The sequence below is a fragment of the Heterodontus francisci genome, chromosome 1 (genome assembly GCF_036365525.1).
Source record: "Heterodontus francisci isolate sHetFra1 chromosome 1, sHetFra1.hap1, whole genome shotgun sequence".
Lineage (NCBI taxonomy): Eukaryota > Metazoa > Chordata > Chondrichthyes > Heterodontiformes > Heterodontidae > Heterodontus > Heterodontus francisci.
This window is the reverse complement of record NC_090371.1, coordinates 173,808,065-173,825,333: the sequence shown is the minus strand read 5'-3', so window position 1 is coordinate 173,825,333 and position 17,269 is coordinate 173,808,065. Positions and strand designations below refer to the sequence as shown.

Below are 17,269 nucleotides of genomic sequence, written 5' to 3'. Positions count from 1 at the left end.
TGTATGTATATATGATTGCACACAGGCCATCATAGCACAGTTCTGGGGCTGAGAATCCAAGACCTTTCTGGCATAACTATATGAGGAGTACAGCAGAATGGCTGTTAATCTGGTTGGATTCTAGGTACGCTGGGTTCTGACCTTCTCTCCAGAGTTTCCATGTAACCTTGAAGGGGCAGGGCCTCTGCCTACCTCAAACAAGGTGAATAGAGTAAGAAATGGAGCAGTGCGGGTGGGGAGTCCTAGCTCAGGGACTTGGAGGAAAATTGGCAGCTCATATGCCAAATCGAAGCAGGCTGATTATACGCTGAGGAAACACTTTTCTTCATATGGACACCCTGATACTACCTTCCAAACCCAACTCGATTTGTGCAGGCTATTTAAATTAAAGGACCTTCCCTGACCCCACTGTCAACATTTTTAGGTTCTCACAAGTTTTTGGTCCCTCTGTGATCTTGGCTGGATAACCACACATTCAAAATAGCAGCCAAGATACTTGAAGCACTCCTGAGTTTTATACTTAATGATTGACGGTGATTAGATCCATTTGTTTTTACTAAGCAAGGAAAGTTAAGAGAAAAAACTGGCCATAAGTCAAGGGACATAAACTAGACAATGTCAAACTGCAGGAGCCTGCTTGTATAGTAAATTAGATGAGTTGTAATTCACTTCCTGCATTGCAATAGTGACTACACTTCAAAAAGTATTTCATTGGCTGTAAAGTGCTTTGAGACGTCTGGTGGTCGTGAAAGGCAGTAAATAAATGCAATTCCTTCTTTTATTTGACACAAGTGTGAGTAGCTTTGAAAATACAAGGTCGGAATTTTCTTCAACTGACTAATGGTGGAGGTGGAAGGGGGAATTACAGAAAATATTTCTGAAATATCACTTTATGCACAACATATATCTCAGTAGATTGTATTTCTTTTGTCTGTATTATCTATCTGGCTCAGTGATACACATACTAATGCCATGAATTACAACACCTGTCACCTCCAAAAGAAAATCTGTGACTTTACCATCAAAGCAAAAGTCTAATGATCTGTTGCAATACGTTAACATGAAATTTGATGACTTGCCCTCATTAAACCTGTGCTACCTATCAGTGGCCTATATGACTCCTTCTTAGTCTGCTTTTCGTAAACATTCTTTGGTCTATGTAGTATAACATAGAACATTTCTCTAGTCCTGGCGTGCCTTACAGAAGCTTTGTGGATGCTTTATAGCCTTTGTCAGGCAATGATTGATGCTTATTGATAGCTGCAAATTGAATGTCCTGTCTGGTAATGTGAAGCTGCAGTAGCAGACCCTAACACTCATTTTGGCTTCCTGCAGACTGTGATTAGCTGATCAACATGCAAGCTACAAACTGCTTATAAAAAGGGCAAGTGTATTCAAGGTGACTTGGCAGTCAGTCCATAACTGGCAAAGAGCCAAACTGCAGATAATAAACAACATAGGTTTTAAAATTCTGAAATCAAATGTAATGATATGCAAGAACAATTAACAATTTGTGCATATTGCCAACATTATTTTTCTTTCCTTTTTTAACTCCAAGGAGGTTCTTGCAGGTGGAAATGTTTAAACACGTGGTGTTGCAAAAGTCAGCCAAATTGCAATTGATTGGTCAGGCCTGTCTTACTTGTTCATGTCTGTAAAGTAATTAGTGCTGATCGCCTGGGTGAAGGTGGCAGAAGTTTGTATTTGGTGAGGTTGTGACACAGATTAAGGGCTGGGGGTTGTTACGGAGGAGTGTTTAAATCTGGTGGTAGTATCCGAACATGCAATGGAGGAGGACTGGGAAGGAGGCCAGTGCATTAAGCTTAGTTGCTCTGGCAGACAGGGCTGTCTCTGGGGTTTCTTGCTGACCTAGGAGCTAGTGGTGGCGGAGAAGATTATGGACAGTGTATGTTGCAAATAACATGGTGCCATGGGACTTAGTTGCTTCAAACCTACAAAGCCTGATCCTCAAAAGTGTCAAGGTAAAAGCTGTTTAACTGACAAATACGATACTTAAGTGATATAGTATAGTATTATTAAATTTAGAGAAATTTAATTCACATACTTCTACAGCTGATAAGAGTATCAACACAATATTGATGTGAATATTAAACTATAGTAGCCTAAGACTTTAAAAATGTGTATATCAATTGGCTTTTAACAAACACACTTCATTAAAATTTGCAGAGGAATAGATTATTATTGACAGTTTTACGTTTTAAACTAGCACCATTATTTGTGGAAAATTGTATATGTGTTCGTACTAAGAAAAGTAAAATATCTCCCATGGTGATTTATGAAACATTCCATCTCTCATTTCTTTTCCAAAAGGAGTAGTAAACATATTGATGATTCATATATAGTTTTACTGCTACAGCATTGTATTTTTGCAATCATTGTAGCATTATTTAATAGGATGCCGTAATGATATCTTGCTGCTGTAATATGGGAGCGATCATTTTTCACCTAAATCATGACCATATTGAAAATTACGGCACTCGTGGGTGACATCACCACAATGAAAGAACTATTTGTGCCTCCAGCTGTTCTCTTTCCTAAACCGCGTCCCCCCAAAAAATGTTTGCTAAACATTCTTTTTCACAAAGACCTTTTTAAAGAAAACTTGTTTCTGTAATAGCTTGAAATGTACTGCATTGGATATAAAAATGTAATACTATGAGTGTACTCTGATGGTCTTTACCTAGAGTAAAGCATTCAGGAAAATGCTGCCTATAGTATTGCCAAAATTTGTGTGGTTGGTACTGGACATGGGAGCGGGTATGAGAGAATGTTGATTTATATTAGTACTATAGTAGGACTGTCTCTTTTAGGGGGAGAAATTCATTTGTGTAATGCTTCTTCTAGTGGCACCAAGCAGACTATGTCAATTCCCTGGGGGCAGGAAAGTCCACAGGCTGCTACCTGAGCAACCCACACGGAGTTCTGGGATGATATCAAAGAAGAAATCTGTGTGGCCTATGGCGCTGCCTGGCCCTGGGAAAGCCACATAATTCAGTGTAGTACTGCTAGAAGTGGCACTGTGAACAAATTTCTCCCCCTTAGTGTTGGATGATAATTGTCAGGCACATTTACTATTCTATAGTCTACATATAAATTAGTCCAATCTCAGAGAAAGGCACCTCCTTCTACTGATGGCTACTTGCACTTCTTTTGGATGATGTGGAAAACTTACACACCACATCATTTAACATTTCTAACCCACATGAATAACAACAACTTACATCTGTACAACACCTTTGGCACAGAAAAGCATCCTATGTCATTTAACAGAGGTGTAATCTTGCAAAATCTTGATACCGAGACAAAGGGTCACCAAAGCTTGGTCAAAGAGGTGGGTTTTAAGGACTTTAAACGATAAAAGGGAAATGGAGAGGTAGAGGGGTTTAGAGGAGTCCCAGAGCATGGGACCTTTTGCCTGAAGGCATGGCCACCAATGTTGGTGTGAAAGGAATGGTCAATACATAAAAAGCCAGAGTCAGAGGAACTGAGAGTTCAGTGGGGGTAGGGGGAAAGTACAGGTCGGAGTTTGTGGGGGCTGGAGGAATAGAATAATGCTGTAATTCGTCATCATGCAACAGATTTATTCAATGCACTAACTATTGAATATTCTTAATTCCTTCACAAACCAAGTCCTACTGTAAATCTCATACAGTATGTCTCACTCGATAATTGTTTTTTTCTGGCAAAATTCCTGCACATTTTTCTCTCCCTCTTCTCCTCTTCATGTTGTTCAATTAAGTTCCCTTAATTACTTTAGCATTGGAGATAAAGAAAAGATAAGATAATGTCTGTGTTTTTTGAAACGGCAGAATCTCTTTTAAGAACATAAGAAATAGGAGCTGGAGTAAACTATTTTGGCCCTGTTAGCCTGCTCCACAATTCAATAAGATCATGGCTGATCTGCCTCATATCCCCCGATTACTTAGTCACCAAAAATCTATTGACCTCTGTCTTGAATATACTCAAACACGGAGCATGAACAGCTCTGTGGGGTAGAGAAATCTAAAGATTCACAACCCTTTGAGTGAAGATATTTCTCCTCATCTCAGTCCCAGAGTACCAACCCTTATTTTGAGACTCTAACCCCATGTTCGAGATTCTCCAGCCAACAACAACTGATATTTATATAGCGCCTTTAACATAATAAAGCATTTTAAGGCACTTCACAGGAGCCTTATAAAACAAAGTATGACATCAAGCCACATAAGGAGATATTAGGCCAGATGACTAAAAGCTTGGTGAAAGAAGTAGGTACAAGGAGCATCTTAAAGGAGGAAAACAGGTGGAGAAGTGCTGAAGTGCAGGGAGGGAATTCCAGAGCTTAGGGCCTGGGCAACTGATGGCATAGCCAACAATGGTGGAGAGATTAAAATCGGGGATGCTCAAGAGGCCAGAATTCAAGAAGCGCAGATATCTTAGAAAGTTGGGGGCTGGAGGAGATTACAGAGATAGGGAGGGGTGAGGCCTTGCAGGGATTTGAAAACAAGGATGAGATTTTTAAAATCAAGGCCTTGCTTGACCGGGAGTCAGAGAGCACAGGGATGATAAGTGAACGGGTCTTGCTGTGAGTTAAGACATGGGCATAAGAGTTTTGGATTATCTCAAGTTTACAGAAAGTAGAATGTGGGAGACCAGCCAGGAGTGTATTGGAATGGGCGAGTCTAGAGGTAACAAAGGCATGAATGAATGAGCCAGGGGAAACATTTTCTCAGCATTTACCCTGTCAAGTCCTTTAAGAATTTTATTTTTTTAAATATCTTTTTATTTTATGTTTTTTTGTTGTGACACTGACAATTTTGGAAGGCTGAGGTCCATCTGTCACGGAAAACTGAAATCATAGACCACAATTCAATCTCCCGATAAGGTACCATATAGTGTTGACATTTCAAATTCTTCAGATTATATGGAAGAAAAAAAATCTGCACAATTGGAGATTGTGCTTTTTGTTACGAACAAAACAGCACTGGGTGGTCTGGGAAATTTCAAAGGAGTAATAATAGAAAAATGGAAAAGGACTAAAGTGTTTGCTACCAACAGTATGGACATAATTTTCATGTTCTTTTGTACCAATCAGTATTATTTTGATTGTTGCACAAGCACCATCGACTACTTGGGGAAGTTGAAAAGAAAATTTATAAAGGCAGGTTAGTAGCAACAAATGTAGCGACATCATCACAGGTCCTAAGTATTGCAAAATGCTCCTACCATTATAGCCCTGTCACTAAGTCTTTGATGCTGGAGAAAAGTTGGAATGCAAAACGTTGTAATGCATGTGTTCTGTTTATTTAGATTGTATAATGATGGAACTGAGTATTTAACTACATTCCAAACTGTCTGAGTGATATTAATGATTTATAACTTATCAGGTGTGATTTCAAACAGAAGGACGTGCTTTTAGTTTGATTGTGCTATCTTCAAGCTTTATAGCAACAGTATACAAATTCTTCAGATACCTTAGTTTCTGCTCATTCATATCTATTACCACAATTTGATACGGTACACACATTCCAAATGCCTCAATTAGATGTGCAGGTTTAATGTTTTATTCCAGTGTTTTGAAAATTTGTTTTAGCTCTTCAGTTTCATTGAGAATAAATACTGTTCCTTGGGGGCATTTTTCTATGTTCAAAAGCTTCTTGGCTATCGTACCTGTAATAAAAGCTTCATATCTTCATAAGATATGTTATTAATGTGTTCCAGATTCCTGATGGATCTCCAGGGACTGTAATTTCAGAAGGAATCAAAAACTAGCTTGAAAACTGCTTAAAAGGCTGGCAGCTAGTTTCAATAATGCTGATCTTGTCATCTTTGAGTAAACTTAATTTAAACACCTTGGTCCTTGCAATAATGGAAGGCCCAGGAAATAGACCGGGGCCTGGATATATTTATTCCAGTTTTGCACTCTCAGTTTCTGCAGAGCCTTCTTTGGGGCAGAACCTCCACCACCTCAAACAAGTTCACCTGCATCAGAACGGGCATGTCTGGGGGTAGTTTCCTGGACTCTGGCCTGGAATCTCCTGGTATGCTGCGTGAGAAGAGGCCTGGCAGCCAGCAGAATTAGGCATACCTGACAGTCCAGACTTGGGTGTGACCTGGAATCCTGAGCATTTTGGAGAGCGTTTTTTTTTTACAAATTGGGAGTTGCCTTTCCCTTATTCTGGGCTGATGAGACAAAAAGGTGCTAGCCACGGCCATATTTAGAACGTTTCCGCCACCTTCATCCCGCCCCAACGCCGATATACACCAATCATGGTATGAGCACACACCATGGATATTTCTAATGAGGGATATTCTCCTGACCCTCAAAGGTCTGTCAAGGCTATTTGTGGAGATTCCCAGCAAACACATCCCATCATTTAAGCTGGGATATCAACTCCAAGGATCCCCATTGCACTGTTTCAAAACGGAATTATTAGTTCCTCAATTAACATTTGTTAAAAGTTCCTTATTGAAATACTACATAAGAGGTAGGAGATGGCCCCTCGAAGTTGCTCTGTCATTCAACAAGATCAAGGCTGTTCTTCTGCCTCAACTCCACTTTCCTATGCTATCCAAAATATCCCTTGATTCACTTAGTTTGGTGGGGATGTAGAACAGCTGAAATTGTGAATCAGGATGGGTATGATTTCAGATTTTTTGTCTCCATAAATCTAACTTTGGCTAAGCTTTTCCTTCAGATTTTCTACTGCTGAAACCCTCATCCATGACTTTGTTATCCTCAGACTTGACTATTCCAACGTATTCCTGCCTCCACAGGCACGCAGTTTGTTTACTCCAAACCAGGAAACAAATTAGTGCTAGCACCTCTAAAGAACATTTTCTGCTGGTTCCATTTATTCGAGATTAAAAAGTTTGCTTTCTATGAGTTGATCTCATACCCGACACAGAACTGAGGTCAGCTCGGCTTCAGTTATACTGCATGTTGTGCATTGCTACAAAGTTGAAACTGCTTTCACATGATACTATAAAAAGGCCAATTGAAAGGGCCTGCTACTGCATAGAGCTCCAGACAGCATACACTTTATTAATGACAAAATGGTAAGCAAAACCCAAATAAGCAAAACTGGATGGTGAGCATGAAAAGCTATGCATTAAGGTACTTAGCAGTTAATGTTGAAACAGAGGTTTTGAAGCACTAGGGGAATTGAGAGAAGTAGCTGGAGAGACAGCAGGAGGCACATGTAGATGGTGCACTAGTGGGGCATTTTCCTTCAATGTAGGTATCACAATCTATGAATTGTGTGCCACCATATGCTTTTCAATGATTATTGAAAGTTGTATGTTCCAGTTTCATTTAAAAAAAATTTTTGGCAATTTTTTTATTCTTTCATGGGATGTGAGCATTGCTGGCAAGGTAAGCATTTGTTGCCCATCCCTAATTGCCCTTGAGAATATTATTTTGAGCTACCTTCTTGAACTGCTGCAGTCAATGTGGGGTGTAGGTACACCCACAGTTCCATTTCGGAAGGGAGTTCCAGTGAAGGAACGGCAACATAGTTCCAAGTGAGGATGGTGTGAGGGTCGGAGGAGAACTTGCAGATGGTGGTGTTCCCATGTGTCTGCTGCCCTTGTCCTTCTAGGTGGTACAAGTCGAGGGTTTGGAAGATGCTGTCAAAGGAGGCATGGCGAGATGCTGCAGTGCAATTTGTAGATGGTGCATACTGCTGCCACTGTGCACAGGTGTGGAGGGAGTGGATGTTTAAGATGATGCATGGGTGCCGATCAAGCAGGCCACTTTGTGCTGGATGGTGTTGAGTTTCTTGAGTGCTGTTGGGGCTGCACTCATCCAGGCAAGTGGAGACTATTCCATTACACTCCTGACTTATGCCTTTGTAGATGGTGGACTGGCTTTGGGGAGTCAGGAGTTGAGTTATGCGCTGTAGAATTCCCAGCCTCTAGCCTTTTTTGTCAATTGTTTATGTGAAAATGACACAAAGACATACATCATATTAATGGTGAGTTGTTGAAATGGCTTGGCTGTTCTCTGTGGCTAAACAAAAGGAAAAGTGCTTGCCAAATGCCTTTCATGAAAGCAATGCCCCCGTTTAGCACCTTCAATATTGTGCTTCTTCATCATATTGACAATTGCAATGAGAACAACACTGTTTATTTTAACAGCATCCATTAAGATTGAGAGTATAACATGATGCTCAGGTACTGCTAATCCAAGCATTCTTATGTAGAAGTAGTGCAGCTTTAAATCAAATGGAAATAAAATCATCTCTGCTAAGTTTGGCTACATCCTATTCTTCTGGTAAATAAGATAGCACCACAACACCATTAATTTCCCACTTAGCAGAACTGAAATTAACAGCTGTGTGTGTGTGTGAAGTGAGCCATAATCACTCAGTGATCAGACTACTTCTGCACTAATTTGTTTCCTGGTTTGGAGTAAACAAACTGCGTGCCTGTGGAGGTTTAGATAAAGAAATCCAATGAAGGAGACATAGATTCACTTTTGGAATTCATTCAAATTGTTACTGCAAACAATGAATGAGAATAAAAGTGGATATGGTGGGAGGAGGGGAGAAGCAGCATAATGTCAAAGATTGATTTGGCATATGATGAACCCAAGCAGAAAACTGGACGTACAACTGTTTCTGTTGCAAAGCTTTAGTGAAGCTCATGGGATTTTGTATCTACCCAGTGCATGAGCTGAGTACTGATTTCTGTTACATATCTGTGCTGACTTGATTCAAAGCTTCTTCTTGATAGCCCAGTTACCCTGAGGCACTTACAATTCAAGCACCACATATTCATAGATTATTCGTTGTGGAAATGTTGCTTTCCCCACTTTTTTCATTCCATTCTGAATTGTCACTGAATATTCGGCATGACCACCATTATTTTGGTGGTTTGTTTAAAACTCTTACACATTTTGGTTGTGAGTTACACATGATGCTCCATATTAGACCTTTAAGAGCTTGTGTGATGGGAATTTCATTTGGAATGAAGATGCCTTCATGTCTGCTCTGTCCAGTCACCCTTTATGTCTGTGATGCAAAATTCCCAATGAATAAAAGTCTGAAATGCAAGTCAAAATAGGATGATGGTTGAAATCCTTCAAAACCATTGTTTAATTAAAAGAGACCAGGCTGCTGGTTATTATCAAACTCAGTCAGTTTCCTGCAGTCCTCCTCCCACCTGTACACTACTTTCCTGGTACAAAATTTAATATAACAAATATTTGCAAGGTTGTGAATCTTCATTTTTCTTCTTCCTTTTACCTTACCATATGGAATTGCGAGTACACATTGGCAGTGTGTCTACTGATACCACTCAAATGCCTTATACATCAAATGAACGCCCCCTCAGATTATGTACTTACTACATCTGCTATGTGATGACATAATATGTTTCTAAAGGATCAAAGGCAGTTAATGAAAGTGGGATAGACAAACTGCAAAGTCAAATGCAGCCCACAAAAAGAAATATAATTAGCAATCCCGCCAGTCAACCAAGTTGATATTTTTAATGAAAATATATTGGCGTGGTAGCGGAGGAATTTATATTGTAATGTGCTGTTCAAATGATTAAGAACAATCACAAAACAGTTCATAAATTTGTGCTGCCTCCAGTGATTAGCCTGTTTATCTTCAGGTTTATTCATTTCCTAGTTACAATTTCAAGGAGACACCTGCAGTGGCTTGCTCTGTATAATATCTTGCATTTTGTGTGAATATAATATTAGTCAATCTCTCAAGCTATTGTACAAAGGGGAGAGGAAATTCCTCTAGGCTTTTTCTCGGACCTGAGAAGTGTATCATGCACAGAGAGCACACCCAAATTGGGAGGCCCAAGTGCTGCCTGAAATTGGGCCTCTGGCCTCATTAGCATAATTTGAATGCCAGGCCTCTGTAGGCAGCTCACCCATTTAATAAGGATGAATATCTGGCTACTGACCTCACATTTGCAGTGGCCCGAAGGTAAGTCATTGGTGAGGGAAGAGCACAGGATGGGGCCCAATAGTGAGCTGGCAGTGGTCTTCAAGAGGGCTGTGTCACCAGGAGGGCCATTCCACAGCAAACTTCCAAATCAAGCTTAAAAAGAGAATCTTTTTGGCGGCAGCTGCTTGCTAGGCCTTATCTGCGACTTCTCCATTCAGGGCAGCCCAATTTCCCTGAGGGGTCCTAAAACAGATGTTAGGCCCTTCATTAGCATATGGTTGGGGTCTAATATAAAAGCAAAATACTGCGGATGCTGGAAATCTGAAATAAAAACAAGAAATGCTGGAACCACTCAGCAGGTCTGGCAGCATCTGTGGAAAGAGAAGCAGAGTTAACGTTTCGGGTCAGTGACCCTTCTTCGGAACTAGCAAATATTAGAAATGTCAAAGGTAATAAGCAAGTGAGCCGGGGGTGGGGCAAGAGATAACAAAGGAGAAGTTGTAGATTGGATAAGGCCACATAGCTGACCAAGAGGTCATGGAGCAAAGGCAAATAAGTTGGGGTCTAATACTTGGCCTTAACAGCAAGGAGATCCATGGAGGATTAGTGAGCACCACTCTGGCCATGACAATGGAAAGGGGAGGAGGTTTGAGGTAGAAGAGGAATGAATGATGGAAATGCTCCTCATTGGTGCTAGGAGGGAGGGTGAGTATTTGAACGTGATGCATCTGAATGTCCCCAAACTTGTTGAAGGAACTAGAAGAAACAGGCTGGGTCCAAAGTAGCTGTTTCTATGTGTGTTATTGAGCAAAATGATGGGACGGTTAAGTCATAGGCTGTTGTGGGAACAGAAGAGAAGATGCTAGCTCTTGCAACACTAGGCTGCTGAAAAATCGGGTGGCTTCTTTGGCTATATCAGCAGGAGGTGGAGGAGTACCACCATATCATGGGGAAGTGTTTGGGAAAGTGAGTGAAGTGATGCCTTCTAAATTTTAGAAATTCCCAAGTGATATTTAAAGTTCATTGATATATTCACTTTGTGGAAGCTCAGCAAACATTGAGCTGACAGCCAAGCTGGCACAGAAAGCTGCACCATCATTGGCAGTTGAACAATTAATAGGGCAATTTCCATTATGAATGAGGATAGCGGAATTTTTAATGGAAAACTTTACCCAAAAAGTACGACAAAGGGGCGACATCAAGAATTCGGGTAGTGTGCATAGACAGCAGATATTTAAGATAGTGTAGCTATGGTAGTTTCCTTTTAAACATGATGAAGCTTTCCAGTCATGTAAAAAAAATGTAAAGAAAGAACACCATTTTTATGGATATTAAAATTTCAGGGTTGACATATTTGTCCTTGTTTTCATGTTTCATCTTTGCCTGTACCAAACAGTATTACTGTCTGACATTGTATTAAAGTAATCTTCTGATAGGCCTGAACAGAGGTCAGCCATCTGCTGACTTGTGAGAGTGGTTCAATGTGATGCATTTGATCTTAAAGGACTCTTTGGGCTGGATTTTTCATTCGGTGGCAGATGTGAATGATGGCGGTCTGCCCACACAGACCGCACGTCGCGGAGCCGCTGTGAGATTAAATGCAGAGGCTCATTTAAATAGCTGGGGGGGACCAACCCCCGATGAAGTGGAGGGGGCGGGTGGTCCGTGCCTGGCAATGGTGTCAGGTGCCACTGTGCAGGTGTTGACGCCATTTTTAAAGGGCTTGAGCCCTACATTGCAATATAAAATTTTAAAGCAGTAATGATTCTGAAAAATGAAATAAAGTGATCCTGACCCCCTCCCACACTGTCTCCAATAAGCACAGAAATAATTACCAGCCCTCCCCTCCCCAACAAAACACTTACCTTGTGTTCCCGACCTTCCCCACCCAAAGTTCATCAACTTTAAACTTTACCCTTCCCACCACCCCCTCGACCAAGGAAATTAGTTTGACCCCACTCCCCCCCACTTCCTGCGCTGAAAAACTTACTGCCCCCCCCCCCCCCACCACCCCCCCACCTCAGATACCTGGATGGTTATCTGAAGGCACGGGAGTGCCGGCCATCGGCACCAATATTGCCCCGAAATGGATGGCGGGAGCGGGTAAGTAATTAATTCATTTATTTTAATTAATTAACATATTTAAATTTTGGTCCCGTTGCTGAGCAGTGGTGGAGCAGCCACGAGGTCTCACTGCTGCCGGCAATATCGGGCTGGGTCTTCTTGGTGTCGGGGCCTCTGCCGGATGCATTTTCCGGCACCCCCCGCCACGACCCCTGATGTCGGGGTGGGGGGGGCTATAAAATCCAGCCCTTTGTCTTTGAGAAAAGGTCTTCACTGAATCTTTAGCAATGTGAAGACAAGAAGTACACTGTGCCATTTTCATCATGACAATATCATGGACCTTGCTGAAATGGTAACTCCATTGTGGAACTTTGATGCAATGATGTGATCTGTAACATTGCTTTGTGTGTTTTCAAGCAAATAAGAATAATTTTCAGGAAGTTGGTGACCCTTTAACATTTTTTTTCCTGTAGGAAAGAGCCTTGTCCCCAATTTGTGCCATTCCTTAATAATTCAAACTGCAGCTGTCTTCCACATCCATCCCAATGATAGAGTGTGGTGCTAAAATCCTATTGAGTAGTCTACAAAGATTTCTTTTCAGCATACAAGCAATTGATTGTGCACAGACTTTGTTTACTTGCTCCCAGCCCTTTGAAGATATGTTCAGTGTGCTTCAGTTTCATCTAATGTTGCATTAGTCATACAGTCCCACAATGAGCCTGCCACTTCAGCAGAGGGTTGTGCATTGGCCTATCTTCCCCTGAGTTAGTGAACAAAGATCACTAAGCAGAAAATGGTGGAAACGCTCAGCAGGTCAGTCAGCATCTCTGGGAAAGAATAGAACCATTTAAACTGCCTGCACCATGAACATCAAGTCGGCTGTTCTCTCTACAGATGTTAGTGTTCCCAACATTTTTTGTTTGTTTCAGATTTCCAGCATCTGCAGTATTTTGCTTTTTCTTTAGCGCTGATCACAGTCTGGACTGGAAGGTGTGGCAATGGAGGAATTGTATCACTACTTTATTAGAGATTACTAGAAACATACATCTGTAATTCACATTGACAGTTCTCTTTGACGGATCACTAGTTTCACAAAGCTCCTGCTAACAGAGTTCAGCCTATCCTGATGAAATTTAGCCATATTTAATTCAAATATCTCTAACTAAGTTAATGCTTCCAAGTTCCCTTATTAACATTAGAGCAGGGATTGTGAATAACCATCTTTAATTCAAGTGTTGTTTACATTGAGCTCAATACCAAACATCAGATTATCTAATGCACCACATTAATTTTGAAAGTACAGAATTATTGTACCTTACCACAAATTAAAAAGCTTACTTCTACTTGAGAGCTGTAGCTCACAGCATTACAGTGATTGCTATTCAGAGCTACCCATGTGTGCAATTGTATTGAAAGGGGGTAGAGAGGAATGTTGAACAATGGCCTAGAAATGTTATTACATTCCCTTCTGGATTGTTCAGTTTATGTACATCAAAAAAAAGTTGGATGAAGGTTGACTTAGTTTGTAATTGGTTGGTGGGGTGAGGGGGGGGGGCATGTAATTGTTTACAAAACAGTGAATATTACATAGCAACACTGGTTCCAATGCTTAGATCAGGGAGTTCGGATAGCACCGTGAAAATTGATTTAACTTTGCAAATCCATGGTCAGCAAGTCAGCAGATTTCAGGATGCATGCCACACGCACACAGCCCATAAAACCGACCTGAGCTAATATTGCTGAGCTCAGACTGATAGTTCTATGATCATGTCACTGTGACTCCAGAAGATGCTTGACTTCAGGAGGGAAGAAATAAGAATATAAGAACATATAAAACATAAGAAAAAGGACAAGGGGAGTAGACCATATGGCCCCTCAAGCCTGCTCCGCTATTAAATACACTCATGACTGATCTTGGGCTTCAACTCCACTTTCCCGCCCGCTTGCCATATCCTTTGATTCCAGGAGAGACCAAAAATCTGTCTATCTCAGCCTTAAATGTATTCAATGATGGAGCATCCACAATCCTCAGGGGTAGAGAATTCCAAAGATTCACAACCCTTTGAGTGAAGAAATTTCTCCTCATCTCAGGCCTAACTGATCATCCCCTCATCCTGAAACTATGCCTCCTTGTTCTAAATACCCCAGCCAGGGAAAACAATGTCTCAGTATCTACTCTGTCAAGCCCATTCATAATCTTGAATGTTTCAATGCAATCATCTCTCATTCTTCTAAACTCCAGAGAAAATAGACCCAATTTACTCAGCCTCTCATCATAGGACAAAATAGGACAATTAATTACACAATTAAATGCATAATGATCAGCGACAAAAATTTACAATTTGCGCCAAAATACGCACATTCCTGTTTTACTGTACACCAGGAGTGTTATATATTGGACATTACAGGACACCAGGGCTGATTTCTCTGAGCATGTGCTGTTACGGAGAAACTGGGGCATCACTGTCTCCAAGATCAAGGGCAATTAGGGATGGGCAATAAATGCTGGCCTGGCCAGCGACGTCCACATCCGACAAATGAATATAAAAAGAAATCTTCAGATGTCTGGCTACATCCAGGCCTGGAGCCTCAGGTGGGTCGTATGTCCATCAGTTAGCAGGGCATTATGCCCCCTTTCATGAGCTGCACCAGTCTAAGAGTGGGTTCCCAAGTCAGTGGCAAGAAAATTACTAACCCTATCCCCAGCCATGCCCATTCTGACACAGAAGGCTTTGCTTGGGGCAAGCACAGGATATTGTCAGTAGAGGTGTACCTGGTTCCTGGCTAAATACACAGGGTTTCCAAAGCCCTCCCACCCAACTAATAGTAGGATTGCATTGGAAGGTCCATAGCTTTTTGGGGCCGCTATTTCATTTATATCCATTATCATTCTACACTATGCATAAGCCACACTCATATATGTTGGTCATTACCATGACATGTTGTGCTGAACCATCATTCATATGCATGGTTTTATGATATTGTCACACCAATGTGCTTTGTTGAATGATAATTTTCTTTAATCCACTGACTGGAGTTCTGAATTTATATTTTTTTAAAGAAATTTAAAAAGAAACAGATAAAATATGATTTTGCTAGCATCTTAAGATGGCCACTTAATTTGCAACACTATATTCTACATTGCAAGGCCTGTGAGCTGGAGACAAAATGTTTGCTCATCCCAGCAAAAACCAAGAAGTTTAAGGGAACTGCCTGTTCTTTTTAGCAAGAAGAAATATACTGCTAACTACCATGCTTGAATCACTGGGTGATTGTCATGTGACAAGCTTCCCCCCCCCCCCCCCCACCATCTGTGGTTTTAAGCTGGTAATTCTCTGCAGCAGGTTGAGAAGCATCTGGACTCTCCATGCAGACCCAAGTGGGGGTCCCTCCTCTCTCTTTCTCTCTCCTTTTCTGCTTGCAAGCTTCAAACTCTGTCTGCTGACTGACCACCTCTGCATATTCCGGCCAGTGATGCCTTCCAAGTGCGCAATTTTACGGGCCTGCCTGCACCTGAACTCACCCCCATGGGCGATTGAAAATTCAGCCCTACAGATCAGTATCCTGGCTTGTCTCCGCACTTCCTGAATATCTCCCCTGTGTCTTGTTGACCAGAATGGGACATAGTACTCAAAATGTGGTCTGGCAAGAGCACTGTGCAGTTTGATCATGACATTCTCTGATCTTTATTCCACTCTTCTGGCTATATAGTTCAGCATCCTAGTGAATTTTTTGATTATGTTACAGCCATGTGGTGTGACATGGGTAATTTCCCCTGTTCAACTGCCCACCTGACCACAGCAAGTGTATTCGTATTAGAGTTTAGCCCCTTGGTGTTTTATTTTTCAAATAAACAGACAGCAACAGATTTTCTTGTAGGTTGAAAAAAAAACCAGAAAGTCAATTGTTTGTTGATCAATACGCTTTATCCCAAAATTGTTGCAACTGTATCCAGTCACGCATTCGTTTGCACAGACACACAAGAAGAAACATAGACAAAGGAAAAAGGAAGGTGTTTTTCAGTGGAGGGAAAAGTTAGAAATCTGTTGAATTCTCTTGAGAATCGAGTTCTGAATAGTTGCAGGCCTGACATAATTGTAGATTTCTCTCTTGATTGGAGGTTCTGTTGAAGAGGGTGGGTTACTTCTAACTGTATAATGTAGATGTCAGATTTTTCCAGCAGAGCATGTGCTTTCTGGCTTGCTAGAATGCCAGCTGTTACAAGTAGCTTCACCTTCTGGGCCAGTCTGTCTCTCTCTTTCTCTCTGGCTGCCTTTTTTAAAGGTAAAACTGTGTCATCTCCCACCTCCTGGTAGGAGACATTTTCCTCTCTACCCCATAGTGATCGCACAATGGTCCAGGACGTGGCTACTTCACACCTCCTTTGTTTCTGGAGAAGGCATTCAATTCTGGAATGTATTTGGATAGTTGTAAGCTGGGTTTCATGAACACCTTTAGGCTTTGAACATTTGTCCTCTGTCAGTGAGTTTGAATACACAGAAGGCCAATCCCCTTTCTTCAGCAGCCATTTTAGACCATCGTTCACTTTTTTAAAATAAAGGTTCATTTTTTAAAGACAAAGTCCATTTTTCATAACTTTTCAGAGTTAGTCCATGATTGTTGTATCATTGCACTTCTGGTGTGTGTGACAATTGCCTCCTGAAAACCTATCTCTTTGACCAGGCCTTTAGTCACCTCCATTAGCACTACTCTTGTTACTCCTTGGTGCTTGTTTTCACCCTATGAAGTCCCGTGGGATAATTTGTCATATTGTTTTATAAATGCAAGTTGTTTTGGTTGTGTCTTTTGCAGATTAATGGTTGTTCTATAGTAATGGCAAGAACGAGAACACATTTAAAACATAAGATAGTTGTTGGAAAGTTACACACTAAATTTTCAGTCAGCAGCACAACTAGGTAGTTAATGATTCCAACTTTAGTGGTCTGATTTTCAGATATGAATCTTGTATCAATTTAATTATAGGAAATTGAGGTAAAGATGTTGTTTTTCATACATGATAGTCTGTTAGCCCTCAGAGAATCAATTAGCTACAAATAATGGATGTCCCATACTGCACAAAATCTCACAGTTGCCTTTTTTGTTTATGGCCCAGTAGAAGTTGTCATATCCACCATCAGAATCTTTTAACATAAAAGATGTAATGTGATAAGATCACATTCTTTGTCTCAGTGAGTGTAATGCCATTAGTGATATCACTGACTACAGATGTCAGCTTTAAAGATCCTTTTTGTTTTTCATCTTTAGTGAGTTAAATGGGAATAATGAATAAGCCCCTT

The 17,269-nt window shown here is 41.0% G+C and overlaps 1 protein-coding gene across 1 annotated transcript in view; it reads left to right on the top strand.

The window, feature by feature from the left end:
* The window catches only part of arhgap24 (Rho GTPase activating protein 24), a 499,279-nt gene that overhangs the window by 294,085 nt on the left and 187,925 nt on the right, over window positions 1-17,269 (top strand). The window lies entirely within an intron of this gene.